General features: G+C 45.6%; 1 protein-coding gene across 1 annotated transcript in view; it reads left to right on the top strand.

Moving 5' to 3' along the window:
- UBA1 (ubiquitin like modifier activating enzyme 1) overlaps window positions 1-27,578 on the top strand; it is a 2,903,587-nt gene that overhangs the window by 1,938,462 nt on the left and 937,547 nt on the right. The gene's annotated exons all lie outside the window — the stretch shown is intronic.

Raw genomic sequence — 27,578 nt, 5'->3', positions numbered from 1 at the left:
AACTGGCAACATTGGCAAATCTCAAATTATGTACTTGGAAAACTCCTTCTGACCCTCACTTCAGCTAGGAGAGTTTTCAGGCAGTTGTGGCCATTCTCCCCCTTTATCTTTCACAAAGACAAGATGATCCTCAAGGCTAATCCTTCATTTATACCCAAGGTAGTGAACAAGCTGTTGCTCACTCAGACCATAAACCAACCTACCTTCTTTTCCAACCCAAAGAATCAAGGTGTGGAGAGGTGGGAGGAAAATACATTCTTTGGATCTTCACAGGTGGCTCAGATTCTGTTTGGACAAAACAAAATCCATTTGAAAATCTGATCAGTTTCTTTCTTGGACTCTAATCTGGGCCAGCCGGTATCCAGGCAAACCATTTCAAGCTGGATCTTGAAGGCCATCTCATTTTGGTACTCTACATGACTAGTCTTTGCCATCATGTTCTTGATCTCATTCTACCATTTCAGTAACAGCTTCTGGAGGTTTTTCCAAAGGTGTGCATGCCATTTCCATTCTGGCGACTGCTAGCTGGTTATATGTACAGATTTTCACTAAACATTACAGGATAGATGCATTTTCAAGATTCAGAACTGCTTTCGCTAAGTGAGTGCTTTCTGGTCTCTTGGACAGTTCTGCTTTCTAACCAACCTCCCTTCTCATTTAACTCCGAGAATCCACCCGTCTGTTAGGAGTACTGCAACAGTGATTTCTATCAGGACATAGTACAGTTGTGTTAGAACTTGCCATAACAGTAGATGTCCTGCCGCACGGTTTCTGTATTCCTTTCCATCCTCCTTTTTTTTTATATTGGCTTTTTCATCTCCTTTCTCCACCCCCACCCCCAGTTCCTATCCCTTAGTAAACGCCCTAAAACCAAGGAGGCTTTCTTACCACTTAATGCTGTGTCCCTCCTTGCTGACTAGCCTATGTCTCAGGGGTTAGAGATGGTCTTTAGAATTGTGTTCATACTTCCACATTTATACACCCACGCATGCAAGCTAAGGCCACACGTCAGACATACAATCCAGGGCAGGTCAAGTTTTGCTACCCTGGCCGGATGACAGTGTGATAACCCATGTGTTAGAAATACTACAGTAGTGATCACTAGGACATACACTGTTAAATTCTTACCTTCCCAAGAAATTATAGATGTTAAGTTGTCAATCTCGCCTTCATTCTTGCTGGATGGGTTTCCGACTCGGCCACTCTAAAAGCTCGAGTGCTAGTTCCACCGGCTCGAGGCTCCCCTATATCCCACAATGCTAGGCGGTAACCCCTCAGATCTCGTTTGCCGCTACAGCTATCGAGGTGTGTTCCTACTGGCTCAGGTTAGTTTTTTGGTAAAGAACTAGATGTTAAGTTGTCAATCTCGCCTTCATTCTTGCTTGATGGGTTCGGAGCAGATCCTCGGCTCCGACTCGGCACTTTGCTAAGCTCGAGAGTCACTTTTACCAGCTCGAGGCAGCCCCATATCCCATGATGCAAGGCGGTAAGTACCCAGATCTCGTTTGCCGCTTCGCTGATGAGGTCCTCCTTTTGCTAGCTCCTGGTAAGTGTTAGACTTTAACTACTTTTTGCCCCTAAAATTTAATTTTCTTCACTTTTCTTAAGAATACCTTCTAATTTACTTATTTTTAAGCCCTTTTCTGACTAAAATTATATTTCCTTCCCCTTCTTTTAGTCAGGCCTTCATTCCCTCCCACCCCCCCCCCCCCCCCGTCAGGGTGTGTGTGTGAGAGAGGTTAAGTCATTATATTTTTGGATAACTTAGTTGTCTGTTTGGGACTGTGTGGTTGTGTACTGTTTGTGTGCAATTATGTCCAAAGAAGGGGTCTCAGGCTTTAAGAAGTGTGACTCGTGCTGTCAGAAGATGTCTCTGACAGACTGTTACACTTCTTGTTTATATTGCCTGGGACCTCTCCACCTGCAGGACTCCTGTGCAATATGTCATTCCTTTAGCCAGAGAGTCCTGCAGGAGAGGAGAAATAAGTTGATTTTAAGGGGTCTTCTTAAACCGGAGGGCTCTCCGACTAAGTCGGCTCCGAGCAAGACTTCTAAGTCTTCCAAGGCCCAGGCTTCTGTATCTAAGCCGGTGGCCTCGGCTCCGACTCCTTCAGAATCGAGATCGCCTCCGGCTGGAGCCGATCCTGTCTTGCAAAAATCTTCGGCACCGATGGCTATCGGTGCCGATACTGTTATGGTCACATCAGTGTTAGCTCCGACTGGCTCCGACCACCATGTGGCTCAGGCTTCGGTGTCGGCGCCGACCGGCTCCGACACCATTACTGTTACGTCTGTATCGGCTCCGGCTGGAGCCGATGCATCGAGACTTTCATTCGGAGACGAAAAGTCCTCTGCTCCGTCTGGATCTATGGGTTCCTCAGCTCCGATTGTTCCGTCGAGGAAGAGGTGCAGGTCCCCTTCCTTGGAACCGATACTCTCGGCTCCAGCCTCACCTCTCCTCTCAGAGCGGAGCCATCGGAGCCGATCATCTAGGTCGTCCAGGCTTTCAGACCATGATTTAGAGAGGGTGGTAAGTAGATTATTGAAATCACAGGCACTGGCCCAGATGCTGCATAGTCCGTCTCAACAGACGACTATTAGTCCACACCCTCTTCAAGTTCCTCCTTCAACTCTACCTCAGAGTTTGGAGCTGGAGTCTTCGGGATAGTTACTGCTATGGCTGAGGCGGATACCCCCTCCTGCACCCTCAGCATCTACTCTTATCTCCTCTTCGAGACCTTCCTTGGAGGGATTCGGTGGTCGGGCTTCCCTGGTCTCCGAGGGGGTGAGTGGCATCGGACCCTTGTCCGACCCCGCTCTTCCCCTTGGAGCCTCGGCCTTGGTTAGCTCGGCCCCGACATCTGCCTCGGAGCCTTCCCTTTCAGTGGGCCCTGGAGTCCCGGTTTCTTCGGAACGGGTTCTCTCGGACCTCCCTGGGAGGGGGGCCTTCGAGGTGATGAAGAGTGTGCTGGCCACTGGGCTCAGCCAGCAGTCCATTCCCTTAGCTCCACCCTCTACGATGCCTGTCGATGTCTCTTCCATCTCTCTTGCTCCCGGACCCAGAGATCCACCGCCTCAGGTTTCCCCACTGGGAATAACCCCCTCTTCCGAGGATTCTCCTGATCAGTCAGGAGATCCTCCGCACAAGAGGACTTGTAAGAGGAAACACCTAGACTTTCCTGAGTCTATCACTTCAGATACCGACTTAGATGAGTCGGAGGGATCCCCAAGATCCCCCTCTGAGGATGTCTCCTTTTCAGACATCCTAGAACTCCTAAAACAGAGGGGAAACTGGCCCTCCACAAATCCCTCTGAGGATGAGTCGGTATACTTAGAGGCGTTTGGATCTCGGCCCTCCACCTCCTGGGTGTCTCCGCCTTTCGACCCCCTTATGGAAGTTATTGCTCGAAAGGCTTGGGCTGCTCCTGACTGTAGAGCCAGTTCCCAGGAGGCCATCTAAATTTATTACTGCCCCTTCGGAAAAGCAATTCCTTACGAAAGGTGTCCCTGTTGATGCCATGGTGGTGGCTGCTGCCACTAAGAAGGAACTTGCAGATCCTTCCGTACCAGTCCATCCTCCTAACAAAGATTCTAGGACCATGGACAGGTATGGTAAGCGGATATTTTCTTCAGCGACCTTTGCTATGCGCTCGCTGAACTACTTATGTCACTTCACCAGACTTCAAAGGGACATCCTTAAGGAACTAGGTGAAGTAGTACAGGATCCTACGGCTGCAGGGGCTCAAGAGAAAATTGCTTCTCAGCTAGGAATCCTTAATTCTATAGCTAACCCCTCCATGCGACTGATATCATATGCAGCAGATGGAGCGAGTAGAGCTGCAGGTACAGGAGTGGCTCTTAGACGTCAATCCTGGATGCGGCTCTGTAATTTTGCAGATCCCTTTAAGGCGTCCTTCACAAACTCTCCCTTTGATGGGTCAGCCTTGTTTGGCCCTCAAGTGAAGGATACATTGACCAGGTGTGAACAGGACGGCAAGACTCTTTCTGCCGTAGGGGTCCGTTTTTCCACCCCTTCTAGACCTTACCCCAAAGGACAGAAGGGTGGAAAGATGTGGTTCCGCAAATCTCAAGGAGTCACGCCGGATACACGTGGTCAGTTTACCCCTAGAGGCAGAGGGGGTAATAACAGATGCCGCTCTAGAGGCAGAGGGGGTCCACAAAACCAGGGAAGCAGAGAGCCTCTCTCTGACAAGCCCTTCCAGCATCCCTGAGATGTTGCCAGACTGTCCATCCTTGGAGGCAGTCGGGGGAAGACTATCGCTGTACCCAGAAGCCCTGGCGTTCCCTCACTCGACAGATGGGTACAGTCGATTATATCCGAGGGTTACAGAATTCCTTTCGAGGAAAGTCCCTTCTCTCTCACAAATTCCCTTCCAGATGTACCACCCGGTCTAAGGGAAATTGCAGAGTTGGAAGTGTTAAAGCTTCTACAAAAAAGAGCCATTCAGCCAGTTACAAAAGACCATTCAGAGCCCGGAATCTACTCAAGATTCTTTTTGGTCCCCAAAAAGACTGGAGACCAATATTGGATCTCAGCAGACTCAACAAGTCTGTGAGGAAGACAAGATTTCGAATGGTCACACTTCAGTCAATTTTGCCCTTCCTAGAGAAGGACAACTGGATGTGCTTAATAGATCTTCAGGACGCGTACTACCGTATAAAAATTCACAGACGCTCCAGAAGGTTTCTCCGCTTTCGGCTGGGGTCCAGTCATTTCCAATTCAGAGCCCTGCCCTTTGGTCTCACCACAGCCCCCAGAGTGTTCACCAAATGTATGGCAGTGGTCACGGCTCACCTGAGACGTCAAGGATTCCAGGTGTTTCCGTATCTCGACGACTGGCTCCTTTCAGCCACCACCAGGCATCAACTTCTTCAAGCCAGTGATTATACACTAAATCTCTGCACTCAGTTGGGAATTTCGATCAACTACGAAAAATCCTCCTTATTGCCCTGCCAGTCTATTACTTTCATAGGCGCAAACTTAAACACTGTTCGGATGTCAGCAACCCTCACAGACCAAAGAATCTCAGATATACAAAGTCACGTGAGGATCATCCTTGCCAGCAAAAAAGTGCAAGCCAGAATGGTTCTGAAGGTCCTGGGCCTCATGGCTGTGGCCATTACCCTTCTTCCCCTGGCCCGCTTCTACATGCGTCTGCTTCAGTGGATGTTGTTCACTCAGTGGTCGTACCAACAACTTCCAATGCGTCACCAAATCCTGGTGACACAAATTTGCAAGAATCATCTTTCGTGGTGGATTACTTCTCCCCAGATTCACCAAGGCAGACCCTTTGTACCCCGGCCCCGGTAGCCACTGTCACTACGGACGCCTCCCTGATCGGGTGGGGGGTCATTATCAGGGCAGGATGGTTCATGGGACGTGGCAACCGTTCGAATACCACCTGCACATAAATGTCCTAGAGATGAGAGCAGTGCTTTTAACGTTGCAAGCCCTCAACGACTTTCTTCCCTTGGGAACAATTGCAGTTCACACAGACAACATGTCTGTAGTATGGTATATCAACAAACAGGGCGGAACCAAGTCCTACCCCTTGTGTCGAGAAGCTCTCAGACTTTGGCAATGGGCGATCTCCTCTCATCGATTTCTGGTAGCAATGCATATCCCTGGGAAAACCAACATTCTAGCGGACAGATTGAGCAGAGCTATTCTCATGCCTCACGAGTGGTCTCTCAAACAATCTATAGTGGAGGAGATTTTTCTAGAATGGGGCCGCCCATGTTGCGATCTTTTTGCTACTCCCCAAAACAGCAAATGCCCAGACTTCTTTTCTCTCTTCCCACTACCAGGCCATCCCCCCAGAGACGCTCTAACCGAGGATTGGCCCCAGGGACTTCTTTATGCCTTTCCTCCCTTTCCACTGATTCCACAAGTTCTCCAGAAAGCCACCGTTTTGAGAGCCAAAATGATTCTCATTGCTCCCTATTGGCCTCGACAAATTTGGTTTCCGTTCCTCCATCGTCACCTTTTGGTGCAGCCTTGGCATCTGGACCCAGTACCAGACCTTCCGATTCACCAATCGGGTCAGCTGCACCGGTCTATCCCTTCTCTCAACCTCACAGCATGGTTGCTCCACTTCCTTCCTTAGCCAGGCTTCCTATGATCTCTAATCCTGTTAGGGATATCATAGTGGCTTCCCCAAAATCCTCTACTAGAAGGATTTATACCAGCAAATGGAAACGTTTTTCTTGTTGGGCAAAAGCTAAAAATATTGATCCTTTTACTGCTTCAGTTCAAGCAGTTTTGGATTTCTTAGTGTAAATTTTTCACGCGGGCTCTTCTTCTTCCACGGTCAAAGTTCAGTTGGCTGCTATCTAGAACTTTCATGTCGGCTTCGCAGATCACAATATTATGTCCCACAGGCTTTGTAGAGCCTTCTTAAAAGGAATCTTTCTCCTGAAACCTCCAGTCAGGAGTCCTCCTCCTCAATGGGACCTAAATTTAGTGCTGACATCCTTGATTCTTCCTCCCTTCGAGCCAGCTGTTTCATGTTCCCTGAAATTTCTTTCATGGAAAACACTCTTCCTGGTTGCTATTACCTCAGCTAGGAGAGTGTCTGAACTTCATGCTCTCTCTGTTCGTCCCCCTTATTTGGTCTTCCACAAGGACAGGGTATCCTTGAGAACTAATCCGACCTTTTTGCCTAAGGTCGCCTCAAAGAGTAATTTGAATCAGTCTATTGACCTTCCTGTATTTTTCCCAAATTACTCAAACAGATCGGAACAAAAATTACATTATCTTGATGTTCACCGCCAACTCAGATATTATCTGGACAGAACCAAACAATTCAGGAAATCCGATCAGCTTTTTATTTCTTATGCTGATAACAAAAAAGGCCTTCCTGTATCAAAAGTGACCTTATCTAGATGGCTTTCTTCTGTCATCTCTGAAATCTATCAGCTCAGGGGAAAACAGCTGTACTCGAAACCTAAAGCGCATTCAACTAGAAGCTTAGCCACTTCCACAGACTTTCAGGCTAGACTTCCATTAGACACTATTTGTGCAGCAGCCACTTGGGCCACTCCTCATACCTTTGTTTCTCACTACAAATTGGACTTGGCCTCCAGGGATAGAGCCAGTTTTGGCTCTACAGTTCTCAAGAGTCTGTTCCATTGAGCCACCCAGGATAGAGGTGCTAGGGACGCGGTCCCATCAAGCAAGAATGAAGGCGAGATTGACAACTTAACATTGAGAAGTTATGTACCTACCATAACGTTCCATGTTAGTTGTCTTCTCTCGCCTTCTTTCTTGCGACCCTCCCTCCTTCCCCCTGGCCTGGACAGACCTTTCTTTCTCCCTATATGGAAGAATGCTTCTCAAGACCATATTTTTCTGGTCTTCCTTACCCATCCTTCAGGCTTTTTCTGCCTTTCTTTCTTCCTTTTGGGAAGTTTTTTATGCTAGGTGTTATTGCCTATAGACAACAAACGAGATCTGGGTACTTACCGCCTTGCATCATGGGATATGGGGCTGCCTCGAGCTGGTAAAAGTGACTCTCGAGCTTAGCAAGTGCGAGTGGAGCCGAGGATCGGCTCCGAACCCATCAAGCAAGAAAGAAGGCGAGAGAAGACAACTAACCTGGAACGTTATGGTAGGTACATAACTTCTCATTTTCTTAGCCTTTTCTCCCCTTAAAGTTAAATTTTCTTTTAAATAGTTAGTATTAAATTAGTTTATCCCATTACCGTTAACTTTCCACCCCCTTTTTTCCTCAAAATCTTAAAATATTTTCCCTCTGGCCCTAGGCCCAGTCCCTCCCTCCCTTCCCAGTGAGTGACTGTGTTTTATAGGGAATTTTATTATTATTGCTATAATTTGTTTAAATTAGTGTTAATTTAACCCTAAGTGTAATCGGTGTGTGCGTGTGCTTGGGTGTTACACTTCCCTTAGATATGTCTAAGGAATCGAAGGTCTCAGGCTTTAAGAAGTGTGACTCGTGCTGTGAGAAGATGTCTCTGACAGACGGTCAATCTTCTTGTGTGTACTGCCTGGGACCTTTGCACCTGCAGGACTCATGTGCTGTTTGTCATGGTTTCAGCCCTAGAGTCCTGCAGGAGCGAAAAAATAAACTTATTCTAAGGGGCTTACTTAAGCCTGAGGGTCCCTCGACTCAGTCATCGGGGAAACCCTCGAAGCCTTCTAGACCTTCGGCTCCAGTCTCTGAGCCGTCTTCTGGAGGCACTAAAGCTATTCGAACATCGGCTCCGGCCGGAGCCGATGAAACTCGAATACAAGCCCCTATGGTGTCCTCGGCTCCGGCCGGAGCCGAGGAAGACATTACTCGGTCGGCTCCGATTTTATTATCGGAACAGACATCCAGGAAGAGGTCCCGATCCCCATCTATCGGCTCCGTTCATTCGGCTCCAGCATCACCCTTGTTGTCTGAACGGAGCCATAGATCCCACTCTTCTAGGTCTTCCAGGTTATCGGACCATGACCTTCAGAGAGTGGTGAGTCGATTTCTTAAGTCCGAGGCATTAGCCCAGATGCTTCAAAGTCCGACTCAACAGTTGAGACCTATCCCTACCACTCAATCTATTCCTCCTCTGACTCTTGAGTTCGGAGCCAGGGCGGCTCGGACCCGATACTGGGGTGGCGTCGGAACAGATACCTTTGTCTTCGGTTCCGTCGTCGGCTCCGATGTCTTCTTTGGAAGAATCTCGGCGCCGGACTTCCCTCGTCGGCTCCGAGGGGGCGAGTGGCATCGGACCCTTGTCCGACCCCGCTCTCCCTCTCGGTGCTTCGGCGCTGGTGAGTTCGGCTCCGACATCGGCCTCGGAGCCATCACTGTCGGTGCCGGGGGAGGTTTTCAGTTTTTCGGAACTGAGACCTTCGGCTCTGCCTGACAGGGGTGCCTTTGAGGTCATGAGGAGCGTGTTAGGACCAGGTTCTACTCCCCAGTCTGTTCTTTCTGCCCCTCCCCCTATGGTGCCTCCGGTGATTGCGACTCACTCTCTCATCCCCGATCGTAGAGAGCCAGCTCCTCAAGTTTCCCCAGTGGGGATCTCCTCCTCTTCCGAGGCCTCTCCTGACCCTGCAGGAGAGCCCCCTAGGAAAAGGCAGTGTAAGAGGAAGCACATTGACTCCCCTGAGTCTGTCACCTCTGACACTGATTTAGAGGATTCTGAAGGGTCCCCTCGTTCCCCCTCTGAAGATGTCTCTTTTGCAGACATCCTTGAAATCTTCAAACAGAGGGGGAATTGGCCAGCCCTCAACCCTTCAGAGGATGAATCAGTGTACCTTGAGGCGTTTGGCTCTCGCCCTTCCACCTCCTGGGTGTCCCCTCCCTTTGACCCCCTTATGCAAGTGGTAGCAAAGAAGGCTTGGGCGGCTCCTGACTCAGTGGAACCCACCCCCAGGAGACCATCTAAGTTAATCACAGCCCCCAAGGATAAAGAGTTTCTGACCAAAGGCATCTCTGTTGATGCTATGCTGGTGGCTGCAGCTACCAAGAAGGAGTTAGCTGATCCTTCAGTGCCTGTTCATCCTCCTAACAAGGAGTCTAGGTCGATGGACAGGTACGGGAAGCGGATGTTCTCGTCCGCGACCTTTACTATGAGATCGCTGAATTACCTGTGTCATTTTACTCGACTTCAGAGGGATTTACTCAAGGAAGCGAGTGAAATGTTGAAGGACCCAACAGCTGCGGGTTTTCAGGACAGGATAAACTCTCAGCTGGCTACCCTTAATTCTATAACCAACTCCTCCATGCGCCTCCTTTCATATGCGGCTGATGGAGCAAGTAGAGCGGCAGGTACAGATGTAGCCTTGCGTAGGCACGCCTGGATGCGGCTTTGTAATTTTGCGGACCCCTTTAAGGCGTCCTTCACTAATTCCCCCTTTGATGGATCATCCCTCTTTGGTCCTCAAGTGAAGGAAACCCTGACTAGGTGCGAGACTGATGGCAAGACTCTTACTGCCGTCGGAGTCCGTTTTTCTACTCCTTCTAGACCTTACCCCAAAGGTCAGAAGGGGGGGGAAGATGTGGTTCCGTAAACAATCTCAAGGAGACTTGCCTGACGCACAGAGTCGATTCCCCTCTAGAGGCAGAGGGGGGAACAACAATGGTAGACGCCGTCCCAGAGGCAGAGGGGCCCCACAGAATCAGGGCAGTCGAGAATCCTTTTCCGACAAGCCTTTTCTGCATCCCTGAGGTGTTGCCCGACTGTCCACCTTCGGAGGCAGTCGGGGGAAGGTTGTCACTGTACCCAAAAGCCTGGCTATCCTTAACTCAAGGCAAGTGGGTACAGTCTATAATTTCCAAAGGCTACAGAATCCCTTTCCTTTTCATTCCAAAGCTGTCCAAAAAATCCCTTCCAGACGTTCCACCCAGTCAAAGGGAGCAAGCAGCATTAGAAATTTCAAAGCTGCTCGCAAAAAGAGCTATTCAACCAGTGCCAGCAGACCAAATAGGATCCGGAACCTACTCCAAATTCTTTTTGGCTCCAAAGAAAACAGGGGATTGGAGACCCAATTTGGATCTCAGCAACTTGAACAAGTTTATCAAGAAAACAAAGTTCCGGATGGTCACGCTGCAGTCCATTCTTCCTCTTTTGGAATGGGACAGCTGGATGTGCTGTGTAGATCTCCAGGACGCGTACTATCACATCAAGATGAATCGACGCTCCAGGAGGTTTCTCCGCTTCAGGCTGGGAACCAGTCATTTTCAATTCAGAGCCCTGCCCTTTGGTCTCACTACAGCCCCCCGAGTGTTTTCCAAATGCATGGCAGTGGTAGCCTCTCATCTGAGACGTCAAGGATTCCAGGTGTTTCCTTATTTAGACGACTGGCTCCTTACAGCCCCCACCAAGCATCTTTTACTCCTCGCCAGAGACTACACCTTTCGCACATGTCAGGCATTAGGCATTTCAATAAACTACGAAAAGTCTGTCTTGTCGCCTTGTCGTGTTATTACTTTCATAGGCAAATCTAGACACAGTCAAGATGTCAGCCAGACTCACAGAGCAGAGGATAGCAGACATTCACAAACAGGTCTTTCTTCTTTTGCAGAACAACAAAGTCAAAGCCAGACAGATCCTGAAAGTCTTGGGGATTATGGCGGCGGCCATCCCTCTCCTACCATTAGCTCGCTTCCACATGAGGATTTTGCAATGGATGCTCTTCACACAATGGTCTTACCAAAGCCTTCCAATGTCCCATCCTATTCGGATAACTCAGTTGTGCAAGAGTCATCTCTCTTGGTGGATAACATCTCCTCAGCTCCTCCTAGGGAGACCTTTTGTCCCTCCCCCTCCGGTTGCTACAGTGACAACGGACGCCTCCCTGATCGGGTGGGGGGGGCATTTCCAGGGCAGGACAGTCCAGGGCATGTGGCAACCGTTCGAGTGCCACTTGCACATAAATGTCCTAGAGATGAGAGCACTGCTTCTAGCGTTGCAAGCCCTACAAGACTCTCTTCCCAAGGGAACTATAGCAATACAAACAGACAACATGTCTGTAGTGTGGTACATCAACAAACAAGGCGGAACCAGGTCTTACCCCCTATGTCGAGAGGCACTCAGACTATGGCAATGGGCGATTTCTTCTCAGCGATTTCTGTTAGCAACACACATCCCCGGGAAGTCCAGTGTGATTGCGGACAAATTGAGCAGAGCTATTCTCATGCCTCACAAGTGGTCTCTGAACAATTCAGTGTTGGAGAAAGTTTTTCAAAAGTGGGGCAGGCCTTGCTGCGATCTTTTCGCTACTCCCCAAAACAGCAAGTGCGATGATTTTTTCACCCTCTTTCCCCAACCAGGCCATCCCAGCAGAGACGCTGTAGTGCACGTTTGGCCCCGGGGACTTCTATATGCCTTTCCTCCCTTCCCACTAATATCCCAGCTGATACAGAAAGCCATCGCTCAGGAAGCTTCTATGATCCTCATTGCCCCTTACTGGCCTCGACAAATTTGGTTCCCCTTTCTCCACCGTTATCTGTTGGAACAACCTTGGCATCTGGACCCAGTTCCAGACCTCTTGACCCATCAGTCGGGTCAGTTGCACCACTCCCTTCCCTCTCTGAACCTCACAGCTTGGTTCCTCCAATTCCGACCTTAGCCAGGCTTCCCTTGATATCTCACTCAGAGATATCTTGATTGCCTCTCGTAAATCTTCCACTCGGAAGATTTATCATAGCAAGTGGAAACGTTTTTCCTATTGGGCGCAGTCAAAGAATATAGATCCTTTCACTGCTTCTATTCAAACAGTTCTAGACTTTCTAGCCAAACTTTTCCATGCAGGTTCATCCCCATCTACCATTAAAGTTCAATTGGCTGCAATTTCGAACTTTCATGTTGGAATCTCAGAGTCCTCGATCATGTCTCTCAAACTCTGCAAGGCCTTTTTAAAGGGAATCTTTCTACTCAAACCACCCATCAGAGATCCTCCTCCTCAATGGGATCTCAACTTGGTTTTAGCATCCTTAATTCTTCCCCCCTTTTGAACCTGTGGCTTCATGTTCTATAAAGCTACTTTCTTGGAAGACGCTCTTTAGTAGCTATCACCTCAGCTAGAAGAGTCTCCGAACTCCATGCTCTGTGTAGTCGACCCCCTTATCTGGTATTTCATAAAGACAGGGTGTCCTTGCGTGCTAACCCGTCTTTTTTGCCCAAAGTAGCTTCTTTGGCAAATTTGAATCAAACCATTGAGCTTCCTGTTTTCTTCCCAAATTATTCTAATAGGTCAGAACAAAAGTTACACTGTTTAGATGTTCATCGCCAACTTAGATACTATTTAGACAGGACCAAACAATTAAGGAAATCTGACCAACTGTTTGTTTCTTATGCAGAAGGTAAAATGGGCCTTCCAGTCTCTAAAGTCTCTCTCTCTAGATGGCTTACTTCATTGATTACCCTAGTGTATGAGACAAGACATCAACGGTTGCCATCCAAACCCAGGGCTCATTCAACTAGAGCTTTAGCCACTTCTGTAGCTTTCCAAGACAGGCTGCCTATTGATTCGATTTGTTCAGCAGCTACTTGGGCTTCTCCCCATACCTTCATTTCTCATAAGTTGGATTTGGCCTCTAGAGACCGAGCCAACTTTGGTTCCACTGTACTCAAGAGTCTGTTCTGATAGGCCACCCGGGACAAGGTGCTAGGGACGCAGTCCCATCCAGCAAGAATGAAGGCGAGATTGACAACTTGACATTTAGAAGTTATGTAGCTACCATAACGTTCCATGTTAGTTGTCTTCTTCTCGCCTTCTTTCTTGCGTCCCACCCTCCTTCCCCCTAGCCAGAACAGACCTAGAAGAGTTTTCTTCTTTGTTCCTTATGGAATTTTATTGCTGGCCTTAGCTTTCAAACGAGATCTGAGGAGTTACCGCCTAGCATTGTGGGATATAGGGGAGCCTCGAGCCGGTGGAACTAGCTCTCGAGCTTTCACAGTGGCCGAGTCGGAGCAGAGGATCAGCTCCGAACCCATCCAGCAAGAAAGAAGTCGAGAAGAAGACAACTAACATGGAATGTTATGGTAGGTACATAACTTATAATTTTGTAAGAGAGGATAACCTGTGTCAAGGTGAAGTATTTCCAAATGGTTGTCTCAGGGTTATTACCTTTTCTTATTCCCACAACAGCAAAACTGTTCCAGGCAAAGTGAAAGCTCATTCTTCTAGGACCCTGACTTCATCTATGGCTATTTGGAAGGGTTGTACTCAAAGTATTCTAGAAACAGCAGCTTTGTGCTCTGCTCATTTCTGCAAAACACTACAAACTAGATTCCTATTCAAGGTCTAGGATAGGCTTTGCCAGGTCCATTCTCCAGGAGATTCTGGATTCTTCTTGTTCCACCTCTTATTTTATTCTAAGCTGTTGTAGTCTAGCCAAGTGGTGTAGGCTACTGCAGCAGTGATCAATGTGAACAACATAGTATTAGATGTATAATTAAAGTTACCATAACACTGGATGTTTGAGTAATCACTGCTGCAGTAAATGCTTCATCCCTCCACCCCTTTTGTGTTTTTTTTTTTTTTTTGTGACACGGTATAGACTTTTATTTTTTTCTTTTCCTAGCAATCTCCTGTTATGGTGTACCTCCCTCCCTCACTCAGTTGGCATAAAAGCTCTGAAGTACTTGGCACCCAAACCTGTCATTTTAGGCAGCTCAGCATGAGGTGATTTTAGATGTTCAGGCTTGTAGAAGGTGCCCTAAAGCTTTGGAACCTGGCTGTCTTCTATCCAAAGCAGGATATAACATCATGTAACTTCAGCTAGCTGTGATCTTTTGAATATCTACTGTTATGGTAAGTTTCTTAGGTTCATATGTTCATAGGTTTTTATACTAGGCTATCTGCCCTAAGGCATTTATAAGCCTAGCCCAAAGTTTTGTGGCTTACGCCACCCCTTATATGAAAAAATACTGTACCCATTAGTTTGTTGTGCCTCTGTCCAGCAGTGACACAGAGATGATTCCTGGGGTAAACCTATGATCTCCCATCCACAGGTCAAGATTTCTCTTGAACAGAGCCAGCGAGGTGCTCTGCCTCACATGGACCGGGATTTTATTCCACAGCATAGGGAGTCTCTGAGTGATAAATCTATCCCTCCAGCACGTCCTATTTATATCCGTGCTAAGGTTTAAGTCGCTTGCTCTAGTGGTTTTGTTGGATTTGGATTTTTTCAGGTGGAGCATGTCCATTAATTCCGGGTTGGATATGGCCTTGTATGTCAGGCACATGTCACCTCTGAGCAGACCGTATGCGACTGAATAGCTGTACTTCAAATATATATATATATATATCTACTAGGCTAGCTTCCCTTAATGTGTATCAAGACCCATTGTCTTGAGCTTCTTACTTTACAAAATGGTGGAACCCTCTGCCTCTGGTATCCTTCTTGCACTCAAAAGGAAGTTGAAACAATTGAAACCAGATACCTATAGTGTCACGTCCACATCAGATGTACCTACTGAGATGGCACAAGAGTTCATAAAATGTCAAAAATTCTGGGGAGTTGCCCACTACCACAACCCCGCTAATGACAGGTTTAGCTTCTTACTTTTGCACATCCAAGACTGAATCTCTGACCACCATGGGGAGAGTAGGTGGAACCCAGGGTGATAATTTTAGGACCCGTGGGCATACCTCATTTTATTGAGAAGGGGTACCTGGCTCTCTCATCAAGGTCCGGCAAGGTTCTGCACGGCAAAGCTTTGTTCATGCAGGAAGCAAAAAAAAAAACTAAACATTTTAATCTTCAGCGGATGTCCCAGAAGTAATGGCTTGACTTCTCTAGTGTATATATAGCCATTTTGTATTTGAAGTCGTCTTCCTTTCGTTTGCCATGCTTCTCTCTCTCCACCTTTGAAGAGAGAGCATGAGTTTTCATCTGAAGAGGAGAAACCAGATTCGCATGAGAACACACTGGCCTTTTCCTCCCAAATGCTCTGCTCTGGACAACTGGCCTCAGATGATGAGGGTACATTAACACCAGATTCCTCAATAGAAGAAATTTCCCGTGAAATTATTTACAGTATGATGCAGCATTTTGATAGACAAAATGGGTCTCTGACAATACAGAAGGGTACTACAAATTATTAGAAGTTGGGATCCCTAAACTTTCTGTGCTGCTTGTCCTCTCTGCCTTTTTGGATGCCTTTTCAGCAGAACCCCGGCCAGACCGGGGTTTGGGGACAGAGACAAAGACAGGCACCGAGGTCTTGGAATTTTGTTCACTAACAAACCACCACACACCCACTACCCTAACATCCCTGGATGACCCTACAACTGACCAAGCCCCAAATCTGGGTTTACACAACCAAAACCCTACTAATATTGAGGGTAACTGCACTATTTTAAGGAGAAACAACTTTGCCATATACAATTACACGGACATGAACCTTCCTACAAATGCTTTTGATATTTTCACCCGAGGGTTACATTTTGTCCCAACTAAACCCATGAATTTAACACAAGCTCTGATAGATTTAAAAATGTTTACCAGAGCTTTAAATTTAAATTTGATTTTAAAGGGCAAACACTTAATGCAGCAGGCCCAACGTACAAGTCTCTTTAACCCCCACTACACCCAATAATTCTCTTCTTTGAAAAGTTAGTGGAGAATGACTTCAGGAAAGTATATAATAATCAAGAAATTCTACTTCATCCAAATTTTTCTGAACAAGAAATGAATTTTATTGAACACTTGCATGAAGAAAAATCAGGGTCATGAAACCTGATAAAGGAGGGGAATTGTCCTTATGTTCTCAGAGGACTACGAAGCCTACATGCACATTATGTTGCAGAATGACGAACAATACGAGACGGTTTCAAACGAGATCAATATAGCCTTTGCTGAGATTAAGTACTATCTTACTGACCTTCTATTACAACAGGCCATCAATGAAAAGGTCTATAACTACTTACATGTGGAAAAGCCCAGAATACCAGTCATCTTTGGGATACCTAAAACCCATAAAGGAATAAATCCACTACAATTCCGGCCGATTGTATCAGGAGCAGGTGGAGTGACTGAGCCCTGGGAAAATTTATTGATTACATGACTAAAGAATACACATCTCTATTGTCCCACGTTTGCAAGGATTCTTGGCACTTCCTCCGGGACATTCCCACCTCCTGCTACTCCCCAGACACCTTAATGGTCACAGTGGACATCAAAGATCTGTTTTCCAGCATCCCTCATCAAATAGGTTTGGAATGGTTTGCCCAATTTCTAGGCCAGAAGACAACCCTTAGTAACAAAATGTCCAACTTGCTCACCGAAATGATGGAGATGGTTTTGTCCAACAACTTCATCTTTTAATGGTGAATTATACCGGCAACGCAAGGTTGCCATGGGGCATCTTGTGCATCCTTCACAAATGTAATATTGCACATGTGGGAGCATACATTCGCTCTAATACCCCCATGGAAAGATCACATTCTGTTCTACAGACGCTATTTGGATGACATCTGTATTTTATGGTCTGGCTCTGAAGGAACCTATCTGAATTCCTTATACACATCAATTCAACAACGAATTTCCTACAATTCACACACACAGTGGATCAGCACGAACTTCATTATCTGGACATTACTCTTTACAAGGACTACAATCAGAAAACTTTCCATTCCAAACTACATCGCAAGGCAACATTTTCCAACTCCTTGCTACACTTCGAAAGTGCCCACCCACCATATCAAAAGAGGGGGATCATTAAGGGGCAGCTCATCAGAGCAAGTAGAATATGCAGTACGGAGAAAGATTTTGATTCTGAGGTGGAATTTTGAAAAGCTTTTTTGGAGAGAGGTTACCCTTTGGACAAATTTCTAGCGCTAGAAGCACAGGTAAAATCTCCACGACATACCTACTACAAACCAATACTAGGGGGGGGGTTTGTACCAGTGACCAACAATACACAAAACAAGGATACTGTTCACACTAACAGTTTTGCACACACATACTCATCAAATTCCTATGAATTGGAAGAAACAATCTTACATCACTGGCCGGTTTTAACCCTCCTTGAAGAACTAAAAGACTATATACCACCTAAACCCAGTTTTGTTCGTAAAAGAGGGGCCAATCTAAAGGAATTATTTGAAAGAAATCAAAGAAAAAAGATGAAGGTAAAACAACCAAGGCTGGGCACTTTCAGATGTGGTGCCTGTGCCCAATGTCATGCCATATCTAAAGAAACAGCACCATACCTCCGCTCTAGGAAGTACAAGATCCCCCCCGGTGGATTTTACACCTGTGCCTCTAGAGGGTCGATACTTGGGGATGTGCACCAACTGTCAAAGTTTCTATGTGGGCAAAACTGAGAGGGAATTAAGGAAACGATTCACGAACATCTTTATGACATGACCAGGAAGAAGGAAACCAATGCCTTCTATAAACACTCACTCTCCTGCCCAGATCCCAAAATTCAGTTTTTAGTTCTGGAACAGGTTGAGCCAGATGCAAGAGGTGGTGACTGGGAATCCACCTTGGGCTACCGTGAACTATTATGGCAGTTGAGACTGAATGCAGGAAGCCACCAGGTCTGAATGGGATGATCAGCATTAAACCGGGTCCTCAAGCTTAGGAGGGCTAGGTTATAACTCTCATACTTGACCCCCTTCATACTACAGCATCCCCACACAGCATATTAAATTACTGAACATCCACGGTTTTAGGATTCTGACTAATAAATCAAATTCTATATGAAATGGTATATGGATGGGCATCAAAAATATCTCACACATTTTATTGCATGTCTTTATCAGTGCAAAGTAATAATAAAAGAAAAGTTTTAACAATTCACTGACAATCCAAACACATCTTTAAGCATATTTCTTAACAATCTACAACCCCAACCAGACTTCAGACTTTTATGTTCTGAAACCTAGGAAACTGGTATTTTAAAATGTTTTTTATGATTAGTCATTTTATTTAAGTGCAGATGTTGTTGCAAACATTTCATTTTTTGAGTTGGTATAATGACTAACTTTTTTAACATCCAACTCCAAAGCACCACACCTTAGTACTAGACTTACTAATTAATTAATTGTATAATTGCTAGGCTATTTAATGGAGGTTACTGCATACTGCATTTTGTTTTCACTTGATAAAGCTCAGGACTGCCTGAGCGAAAGCGCTTGTGTGATTTTATCTGTGATTTTTGGAATACTTCAGTGTGATTTTATCTGTGACTTTTGGAACACTTCAGAAATAAAATACAGCCTTGTGGACTTTAACAGAGTTCTGGTTCCTTTCTTCAAGGTCGTGGATTATTCTTTGCTTGTCTTTGGTTTTTTGTGCATTACTTCTCTAGTGTATATATAGCCATTTTGTATTTGAAGTCGTCTTCCTTTCGTTTGCCATGCTTCTCTCTCTCCACCTTTGAAGAGAGAGCATGAGTTTTCATCTGAAGAGGAGAAACCAGATTCGCATGAGAACACACTGGCCTTTTCCTCCCAAATGCTCTGCTCTGGACAACTGGCCTCAGATGATGAGGGTACATTAACACCAGATTCCTCAATAGAAGAAATTTCCCGTGAAATTATTTACAGTATGATGCAGCATTTTGATAGACAAAATGGGTCTCTGACAATACAGAAGGGTACTACAAATTATTAGAAGTTGGGATCCCTAAACTTTCTGTGCTGCTTGTCCTCTCTGCCTTTTTGGATGCCTTTTCTTCTTCCCCCTAATCCTGATTCACAGCCTCCTGCACGTAAGAAACCTGACAGGTTATACAAAGTACAAGAGGACATGAAATTCTTGTACAAGAATCTGGTAGACCCTGCAGACGACTTTGTCCACTGATAAACTACTTCCTGCATCTAGTGTGCTGCCATCCTACAGGTACAGTAGGGTTATAGATAGGTATTGCAAAACCGTCTTTACCTCTGCCATCCTGGCTTTCAGTGCCCTTAATTACCAAGCACAAATGTTTGCTTTCCATTTTGGGGAAATCTGAATGTCTCTGGTAGAACTTGATTCTGAACATAAGTCTTGAGCTGTTTTTTTCTTAGTAATGCCATACAGGTAGTTAAACACACTAAGTGCAGCCGTGGTACTGCTGTGACCACAAGCTGTCTTCCTCTGGTTTGCTTGGCTTCATCTTCAGCAGATGTCAAGGCCAAGCTTATTGACTCTCATCTCCATAAGGACTTCCTTTTCAGACCCCACCCCCTGTTGCTGAAGTAAAATCCATGCTGGAAAAAGGAAAAGTCATGCTGGACCTTAAGCAGATTTTTCTTACCAGAGTTTCTAGGTACCAGAGGAACTACTCTTGTAAACCCACTTCCTTTTTTTCTTGGGGAACAAAAGGACCCTCAGAAGGGGAAACCTTGATAATAAGGGAAACCTCACTGGAACTCCAACCCTGGTAAAACTTCCAACAGATCTGCTTCTAAGTCTGTCGTCTCACACTACCTCTGTGGTCCACACATTTCACTGTCCCAAAGGCTTCATTATTCCTTCATAGCCTGGGAATTAAGTTGCCTGTGATAAGTGGATCTTTTCAGTCATGTAAACTGTTACAAAACGTCTTGGAAAGAACTTCCATTCTTAAGGGGTGTTATTACCCCTCCCCCCAACAGATCAGTCTCATCTCCTTCATCTCTTTACCCAAAAACTCTCTCCGGGGACTGTAGAACCAGTTCTTCCTCAGACCCAGGAATGTGGAGACCCATGCTATATTTGTCCTATCTCAGCACTTCTGAAAATTCCCTCTTTCAAGATGTTTGTGTGTTCGCTCTCTTTCCCAATTCTTCCTGTAATCCTTCCTCAGATCTGTTTTGTCACTCTAGGTCTGAAGGATGCATACCTGCACAGCCCTGTACATCTGACTTCAGAAAATTTCTCACATGTGATGTTATCCATGTCACTATTTCTCACTCTACGGACAGCTTCAAGGCTCGAGCTCCTCCCACTCCCATGTTCCCTTGCTGCCCTCTAACCCCTCAGATCTTTGCTGCTTTCAGCTGTAGATGTGGGTTTCTTGGCTTGGCTTCTGCTCTGGGATAAGTAGATTATTTCATTTTGGCTAGTTTATTGGTACTGTAGTTTCGGTATTTTGAGTTTTCTGATAGCAGTAGTTTTATCCCTCCCCTCCCAGTTCGTTGGTTTTTCTGGAGTTTTCATTTTGGCTTCCTTTTTCTGTAGTGTTAGTGTATTTTTTCTTTAGTATAGTTGCCTTGCTCCTTTTTTTTTTCCCTAAGCTAGTGTTGTTTTTTACGCTGTCTGTGCACATTTTGGCTTGCTGTTTCTGATTCGACCTCTGCTTGTTTAACGTCTCTGAGTTAGTTTGGCACTTAAGTGCTATGTCTGACAAGCCCATAGGCTTTAAACGGTGCTCCTCATGTGGTCAGAGGATGCCTTTTTCCGATTTACATGAGGAGTGCCTTTACTGTTGGGGTGCCAACCACCTGGAGGTTGAAAGCGGCATATGCGCTGCATTCAACCACAGGGCTTTGGTCAAGCGTCAAAACAAACTCTTGTTGAAAGGGTTGGCTCAAGGGGGATCCCTTGGTTCAGTCCCCTGACAAGTCTGGACCCGCCGACCACAAAAGGAATGCCCCCCATCTTGGGGGTAGTTTTCGGCTAAGAAAGCAAGACTGTCTGATCCTAGTGCCTCGGGTCTGACGCCAGTCTCTTCTTGGTCAGATCCGATGCTCTCTGATCCTAAGACTCATTACCATGGATCCAGGGCTTCCACTCCTAAGCCTTCGGATCCAAGATCTCTGGTCTGAGACCTTTTGATCCGTCAGGATCTGGACCAGCCACGGATCCGACTCACTCAGATCTGGGACATGTGGGATCCAGGCCTTCAGATCCTACCTTGTCTTCGAGTCCGAGGACATCAGATACAGATCAGTGTCCGTTCACACAATTGTGATTGAGGATTCCTACTCTGGCTCTGACTTGGGGCAGTCTCCGACTGGTTCCAAGCACAGAAGCCATTCTTTAGAGGGTAGGCCCTCAGGATCCTAGGCACTCATCTCCAGCTAGGTCCTACACTTGCTCCAGATCCTTCAGGAGCTTACTCCCTCTGGAAATGGATAGGATGATGAGGTCCTTTCTTAAAGTGCAGATTGACAGAACACAGTATGAATGTCCATCCACCCAACAGTGAGTCCCGGGCAGTTGACATGCATGGAAAGCGGGTGTTTTCCTCAGCCACCTTTTGGCTGCGGGCACTCAATTATCTGGCATATTTAACCCGACTTGAAAGAGGCCCGGTTAAGGTACTACCGGACAGAGAACTAAAGGTGTCCTCCAAACTATCCACACTTTTCTTCACTGACTAATTTATCAATGAGGTTGATTGCCAACACGAAAGGAGCTTCTTATGTGGCTAGCACAGGCATCGCTGTTCGACAGCTTGCCTGGCTGCACCTTTGCAGAGTCCTTCATGGCATCCTTTACCAATGCCCCTTTTGATAGTTCTACCCCGTTTGGCTTTAGGTAAAAGAAACTGTTAATAATCCAAATTAAAGGCATAAACCGAGTAGCCAGTTCCACAAAACAGTTTAATTCACAAATCCACAAGTGAACGCACTACAAACAAAATTAATGTAGCATAAAGTGTTGTCCTAACGTTTTCGGCCTATAACGTCATCAGATAAAACAGCACAATCAAAAAACTTTACAGTTTAAATATAAATTTAAAATGTTTGCAACCAATGAAAACTGTGAATCAATTAAAGACCATAGATCAGTTAAAATCAGTATGTTTAAAGTGCTATGCTTACTAAAATGAGTACTAAAACCATATAACATATATAAAAATATATATATAAGTAAGTTGTGTAACTGAAAATAAGTACATTAATACAAATACTGTAAATAATATTAATACAAATACTTGTAAATATATGACATATTTTAGCATATACATTTTAACTTGTTTAATGTTTTAACAGTTTTAAGACCCACTTAAGGATTTTATTTGGGTTTTATAATAGGCTTTGGATACAGTATTTGTATTAATGTACTTATTTTCAGTTACACAACTTACTTGTATATAAAAAGAGGAATTCACGACCCAAGAATGAAGCACCAAACAAGACTGTAAGTAAATCCTTTATTAGAGGCCACCACACTAAAACAAGCGCTTTCGCTCGGTGCAATACCGAGCTTTATCAAGTATAAAAACAATGCTTAATACTCAACAAATATATACTGAAGCCAAAGTCACATGCTGTAATTAATTAATTAGTTAATTACTTAATTGTTGCATCGTGAATTCAATCATGTATTAAAGAAATATGCTTGAATACACACAAAGGACTGCAAAATACAAAATGTAAAATATAAAGTCTTTCGATGTAAAATAGACATGGAAGACTACCATGAATACAATTTATATAGTATCACAACTTGTATAAATATTTTATATGGTTTTAGTACTCATTTTAGTAAACATAGCACTTTAAACATGCTTATTTTAATTGATTTACAGTCTTTAATTGATTCACAGTTTTCATTGGTTGCAAACATTTTAAATTTATATTTAAACTTAAGTTTTTTGGTTGTGCTGTTTTATCTGATGAAATTATATGACGAAAACGTTAGGACAACACATTATGCTACGTTAATCTTGTTTGTAGTGTGTTCACTCGTGGATTTGTGAATTAAACTATCTGTTTTTTGGAACTGGCTACTCTGTTTGTGTCTTTATTTTAGATTATTTGTAAACCTTTGGGCACTTGTGACCATCTTTTCAGTTTCTAAAAGAAACTCCTACCCGTAGTAATGAGGAGCGCAAGACTTTGTTGTGGCTGTAGGAATCAGATTCTCCGCCCTTCAGTGCTCCTTTCCAGGACATAGCGAGGAGCCAGGAAGATGTGGTTTTGCAAGTCGCAGTCTGCCTTCCAGGACGCTCAAGATGAACCCTCCTCCAGAGGCTGGGGGAGAGAGTTTAATGGCAGACACCGCCCTGGGAGCAGAGGGGGGGGGGGTCAGCAAAATCAGGACTCCAGGGGACCCATCTCTGCCCCAGCATCGCTCCTGAAGTACTGCCCTACTGTCCTGCTCTGGAGGCAGTCAGGAGTCACTTGTCCTTGCATTCTCTACCCTAGGCAAGTATCACAAAAGATCATTGGGTGCTAAATATCTCCCAGGGTTATTCTATTCCCTTTTCCATCCTCCTCCCATCATGAGATACCTCCCCGATGCACCACCCCATCAGAGGGAGTTAGCTCAGGAAGAAGTGCTCAGGCTTCAGAAGAGAGCCACCAAGAGGTCCCCCAGGGCAACAAGAATCCGGAACTTACTCTTGTTTTATTTATTTATTTATTTATTTGGTGCCAAAGGTGATGAGAGACCTGCATCCGGTCCTGAACCTCAGCAAACTTGATCTCTCAGTCAAGAAGTCAAAGTTCAGGATGGTCACTGTTCAGTCCATCTTGCCCTTGTTGCAATTGGATGTGCTTTGTGGATCTGCAGGATCCATGCTATCACATCAAAATAGACAGGCCCTTCAGGAGATCTCTGCTTTAGAGTAGAGGCCAATCATCAGTTCAGAACCCTGCCCTTTGGTCTCACCACAGCCCCCTGGGTGTTCAAGTGCATGGCAGTGGTTACAGCTCACTTGAGACTGCAGGGATTCCAGGTGTTTCTGTATCACGACAATTTGGTTCTTCACCGCTCCCACAAAGCATCGTCTGGCCACTGCCTTACAGTATATACTACAGTTTTTCGACCACTTAATCGCAGTGAATCTCCTCAAATCCAATCTCGCTCCACCTCAAAGTCTAAAGTTAGTCAGATTCATTTGGACACTGTCAGAGATTGCAGTGCTCCTGCCTCGGTGGGTACACCTCATCAGATCTCACGTCCAGTCTCTTCTCGACCTGTCTCACCCCCAGGCCCACCTAGTTTTCAGAGCCTTAGGGTCCATGGCGGTGAATCTACCTAGTGCTGTTGCCCAGGTTCTACATGAGGGTTTTGCAGTGGGCTCTAGCTGTTCAGTGGTCTCCCCTGTTTCACCCAATGTTAGCTCCAATCTGCCTGACACCAGTGTGCAGGTGCTATCTTCTTTAGTGCATTCAGTCTTTCAATCTTCTGGCAGGCAGGCCATTCTCCTTTCCTCCCCCCAGCGTCACTGTGACAATAGATGCTTCTCTGTTGGGGTGGGGGGCATTTTCAGGGACAGACTGTCCAAGGCATATGGTCCGAAGCACAGACAAAACTGCATATCAACGTCTTGGAGATGAGGGAGGGTCCTGCTCACGTTGCAAGCCTTTCAGGACTGCCTTCCTCCGGGTACCATTGCAGTTCACACAGACAACATGGCAGTTGAGTGGTATCTTCACAAGCAAGGGGGGCACACATTCGTGTCTGCTTTGTCTCGAGGCCATGAGTGTGGGAATGGGCGATATCCTTCGGGCACTTTTTCGTTGCAGCGCACATTCCTACTGTGTTGGCAAACAGACTGAGCAGGGCAATTCTGAGCCCTCCCAAGTGGTCCTTGGATCCTTCAGTGGCAAAAGAAATCTTCCTTCGCTGGATCCATCCGAGCTGCGATCTCTTTGCAACCCCCTCAACAACAAATGCAACCGGTATTTCACCCTGATTCCCTCAACCGGGAAGTCCCCTATGGATGCTCTGGTCCATGATTGGCCCTCGGGTCTCCTTTATGCCTATCCTCCATTGTCTCTCATTCCCACAGTACTACAAAAAGCCTGTTGCCTCAAGACCACCTTGATTCTCATCGCCCCTTTTTGGCCTCAGCAGGTGTGGTTTCCTCCTCACTAGATCCCATTCCAAATCTGATTTTCCATCTGTCTCAGCTTTGTTCCCAACCTACAGACGCTTCGTCTGACAGCATGGTTTGTCCTCTTTCAGTAATCCTCAACAAACCCAGGCTTCCTTCTCCCATTAAGGACATTATCCTGGCCTCCCTGAAGTCTTCCACTAGAAAGATTTATACTAGTAAGTAGAAACTGGTTTCTGTTTGGACCAAGCAGTATAGTCTACATCCTTTCTCGGCTTCTGTTTCAGATCATTTGCTTTTCTTGCCCTTCCTTTTTCAGGAATGAGCTAGCTTTTTGACTATCAAAGTTTAGTTAGCAGATATCTCTAACTTCATGTGTGTGAGGAACTGGCCTTCTCTCGCTTGTGCAAAGCCTTTTTAATGGGTTTTTTCTACATAGACCCCCTGTCAAGGACTCTTCTCCCTCTTAAGATCGTTCCTTTTTGCTGCAGTCTCTCACACAGGGTCTCTTTGTGATATCAAATTCTTGTCATGGAAGATGGCCTTTTTAGTAGCCGTAACTTCAGCTGAAAGAGTTTTGGGGTTGCAGGCTCTTTCTGTTAAACCGCCTTTTATGTTTTTTAATAAAGCTAGGGTGGCCCTTAGGACTAATCCATCATTCATGCCTAAGGTTGCTAAATTAGCGAATCTGAACCAGTCAATCCAATTACCAGTTTTCTTCCCCAGCTTTGCTAACAAAGGGGAATATCTCTTGCATACTCTGGATGTGCATAGACAGCTGCCTTTTTATCTAGATAGGATGACTATCATCCGCAAGTTTAATCAATTTGTGGCGTTTTCTCTTAACAGGAAAGGTCAGGCGGTGTCCAAAGTAACTATCTCTCATTGGATTTCATCATGCATTTCTTATGCTTATTCGTCCAAGGGTTTATCTTTACCAAGGCCAGTTAAAGTTAATTCCACTAGGTCAGTGGCTACATCAGCTGCTTTTCTTAAACATCACTCCATAGATATTTGTGCGGCAGCCACCTGGTCTTCTCAGCATACTTTTATTAGCCACTACAAACTTTACATTGTATCCAGGAAACAGGGCTTCCTTCGGCTCCACAGTTCTTCGACATGGCCTTCCATGAGGCCGCCCAAGATTTAGGGTAGCTGGGGACTCTGACCCAAGAGTGAGGAATAGTGACATGGATAACATCAGATAGTTATGTACGTGACCATAACTTTGCATCTGTGTTATCCCGTGTCACTATCCCTCCCTCCATCTCCCATCTTGTAGGATCTAGAGGATGTGGAGGTGTCCTATGTGGTGGTCAACGGCTTCATTAGCTGTTTTCTAGTAAAGGGCAAACTCTATCTGAGAGGTTAGAGAGCAGCAAGGGATTATGGGAGTTGGAGGAGCTCAAGCCTTGAAGCTGTCTGTAAAGTGCCATCTCGGATCCGATGTCTGATCCAAGACCCAAGAGTGATGAATAGTGACATAGGATAACTCAGATGCCAAGTTATGGTTAAGTACATAACTTTATTTTCCATCTCTTCATGAGCACTTTAAATTCTCAGCTATATCTTTTGGCATATCTACAGCTCACCCAGGTTTTGCATGACCCATGGGATACAAATTTTTTGCCTTCCAGGGCAACCTTATTTTGGCCTTGTCCAAGGAAACTGTGCTGATTCAAATTTACAGTGCGTCTCCTGGAAAGACTGATTCACACTCAGTCATCCCTGATGACCTCCCTGGATGTAGTATTCATAGGTTGCAGGGTCAGCACTTGCTCAATTATAGCCTTCCTCCCTCAGGAGAAAATTGTCTCCCATTTAGTCCTTGCTCTGTCTGTTTAAGACTCAGCAAGAGAGTTGCTAAGAGCCTTAGGGTACATGTCAGCCACAAGTCCAGTGGTGCCTTATGCCAGACTGCACATGAAGAAAATCCAGTGGTAGCCAAATTCCTTTTGACCTCAATATACTCAACCCCTAAACTTACCAATCCCTCTGCCCTTTTTAAAGCAGGAGTTACAGTTGTGGATATACCAGGTGAAACTCGAGTTCCCTTCCTAGAACTCGCACCCACCCAGGACTTGCACAATTCATCTTACCTAGCCTGAGGTATGTGGACAGGCTCCAAGGCTGTTGAGGGACAGTAATCTCCCTAGAGAATAATGGACACAGTGTGACTGAGATGAAAGCCCTCATCTAAGCTTTAAAGGTGTTGTCTCACTTGTTGGAGCCCAGGCTCCTTGAAAGTATTCACAGAACACCTCAATCATGATACATAAACAGGAGCACACAATATCTTAGTAACAATGCAGGTACTCTTGGGGGGTGGGGGCGGGCATTGCCATAAAAGAAAGTTGTCCCTACATGCAGTTTACATTCCTTTAGAGGAC

Source organism: Protopterus annectens, chromosome 8.part0, assembly GCF_019279795.1.
Source record: "Protopterus annectens isolate FY-2018-M chromosome 8.part0, PAN1.0, whole genome shotgun sequence".
NCBI classification, from domain to species: domain Eukaryota; kingdom Metazoa; phylum Chordata; order Ceratodontiformes; family Protopteridae; genus Protopterus; species Protopterus annectens.
The sequence above is the reverse complement of the archived record's forward strand: the minus strand, read 5'-3'. Positions and strand labels throughout refer to the sequence as shown.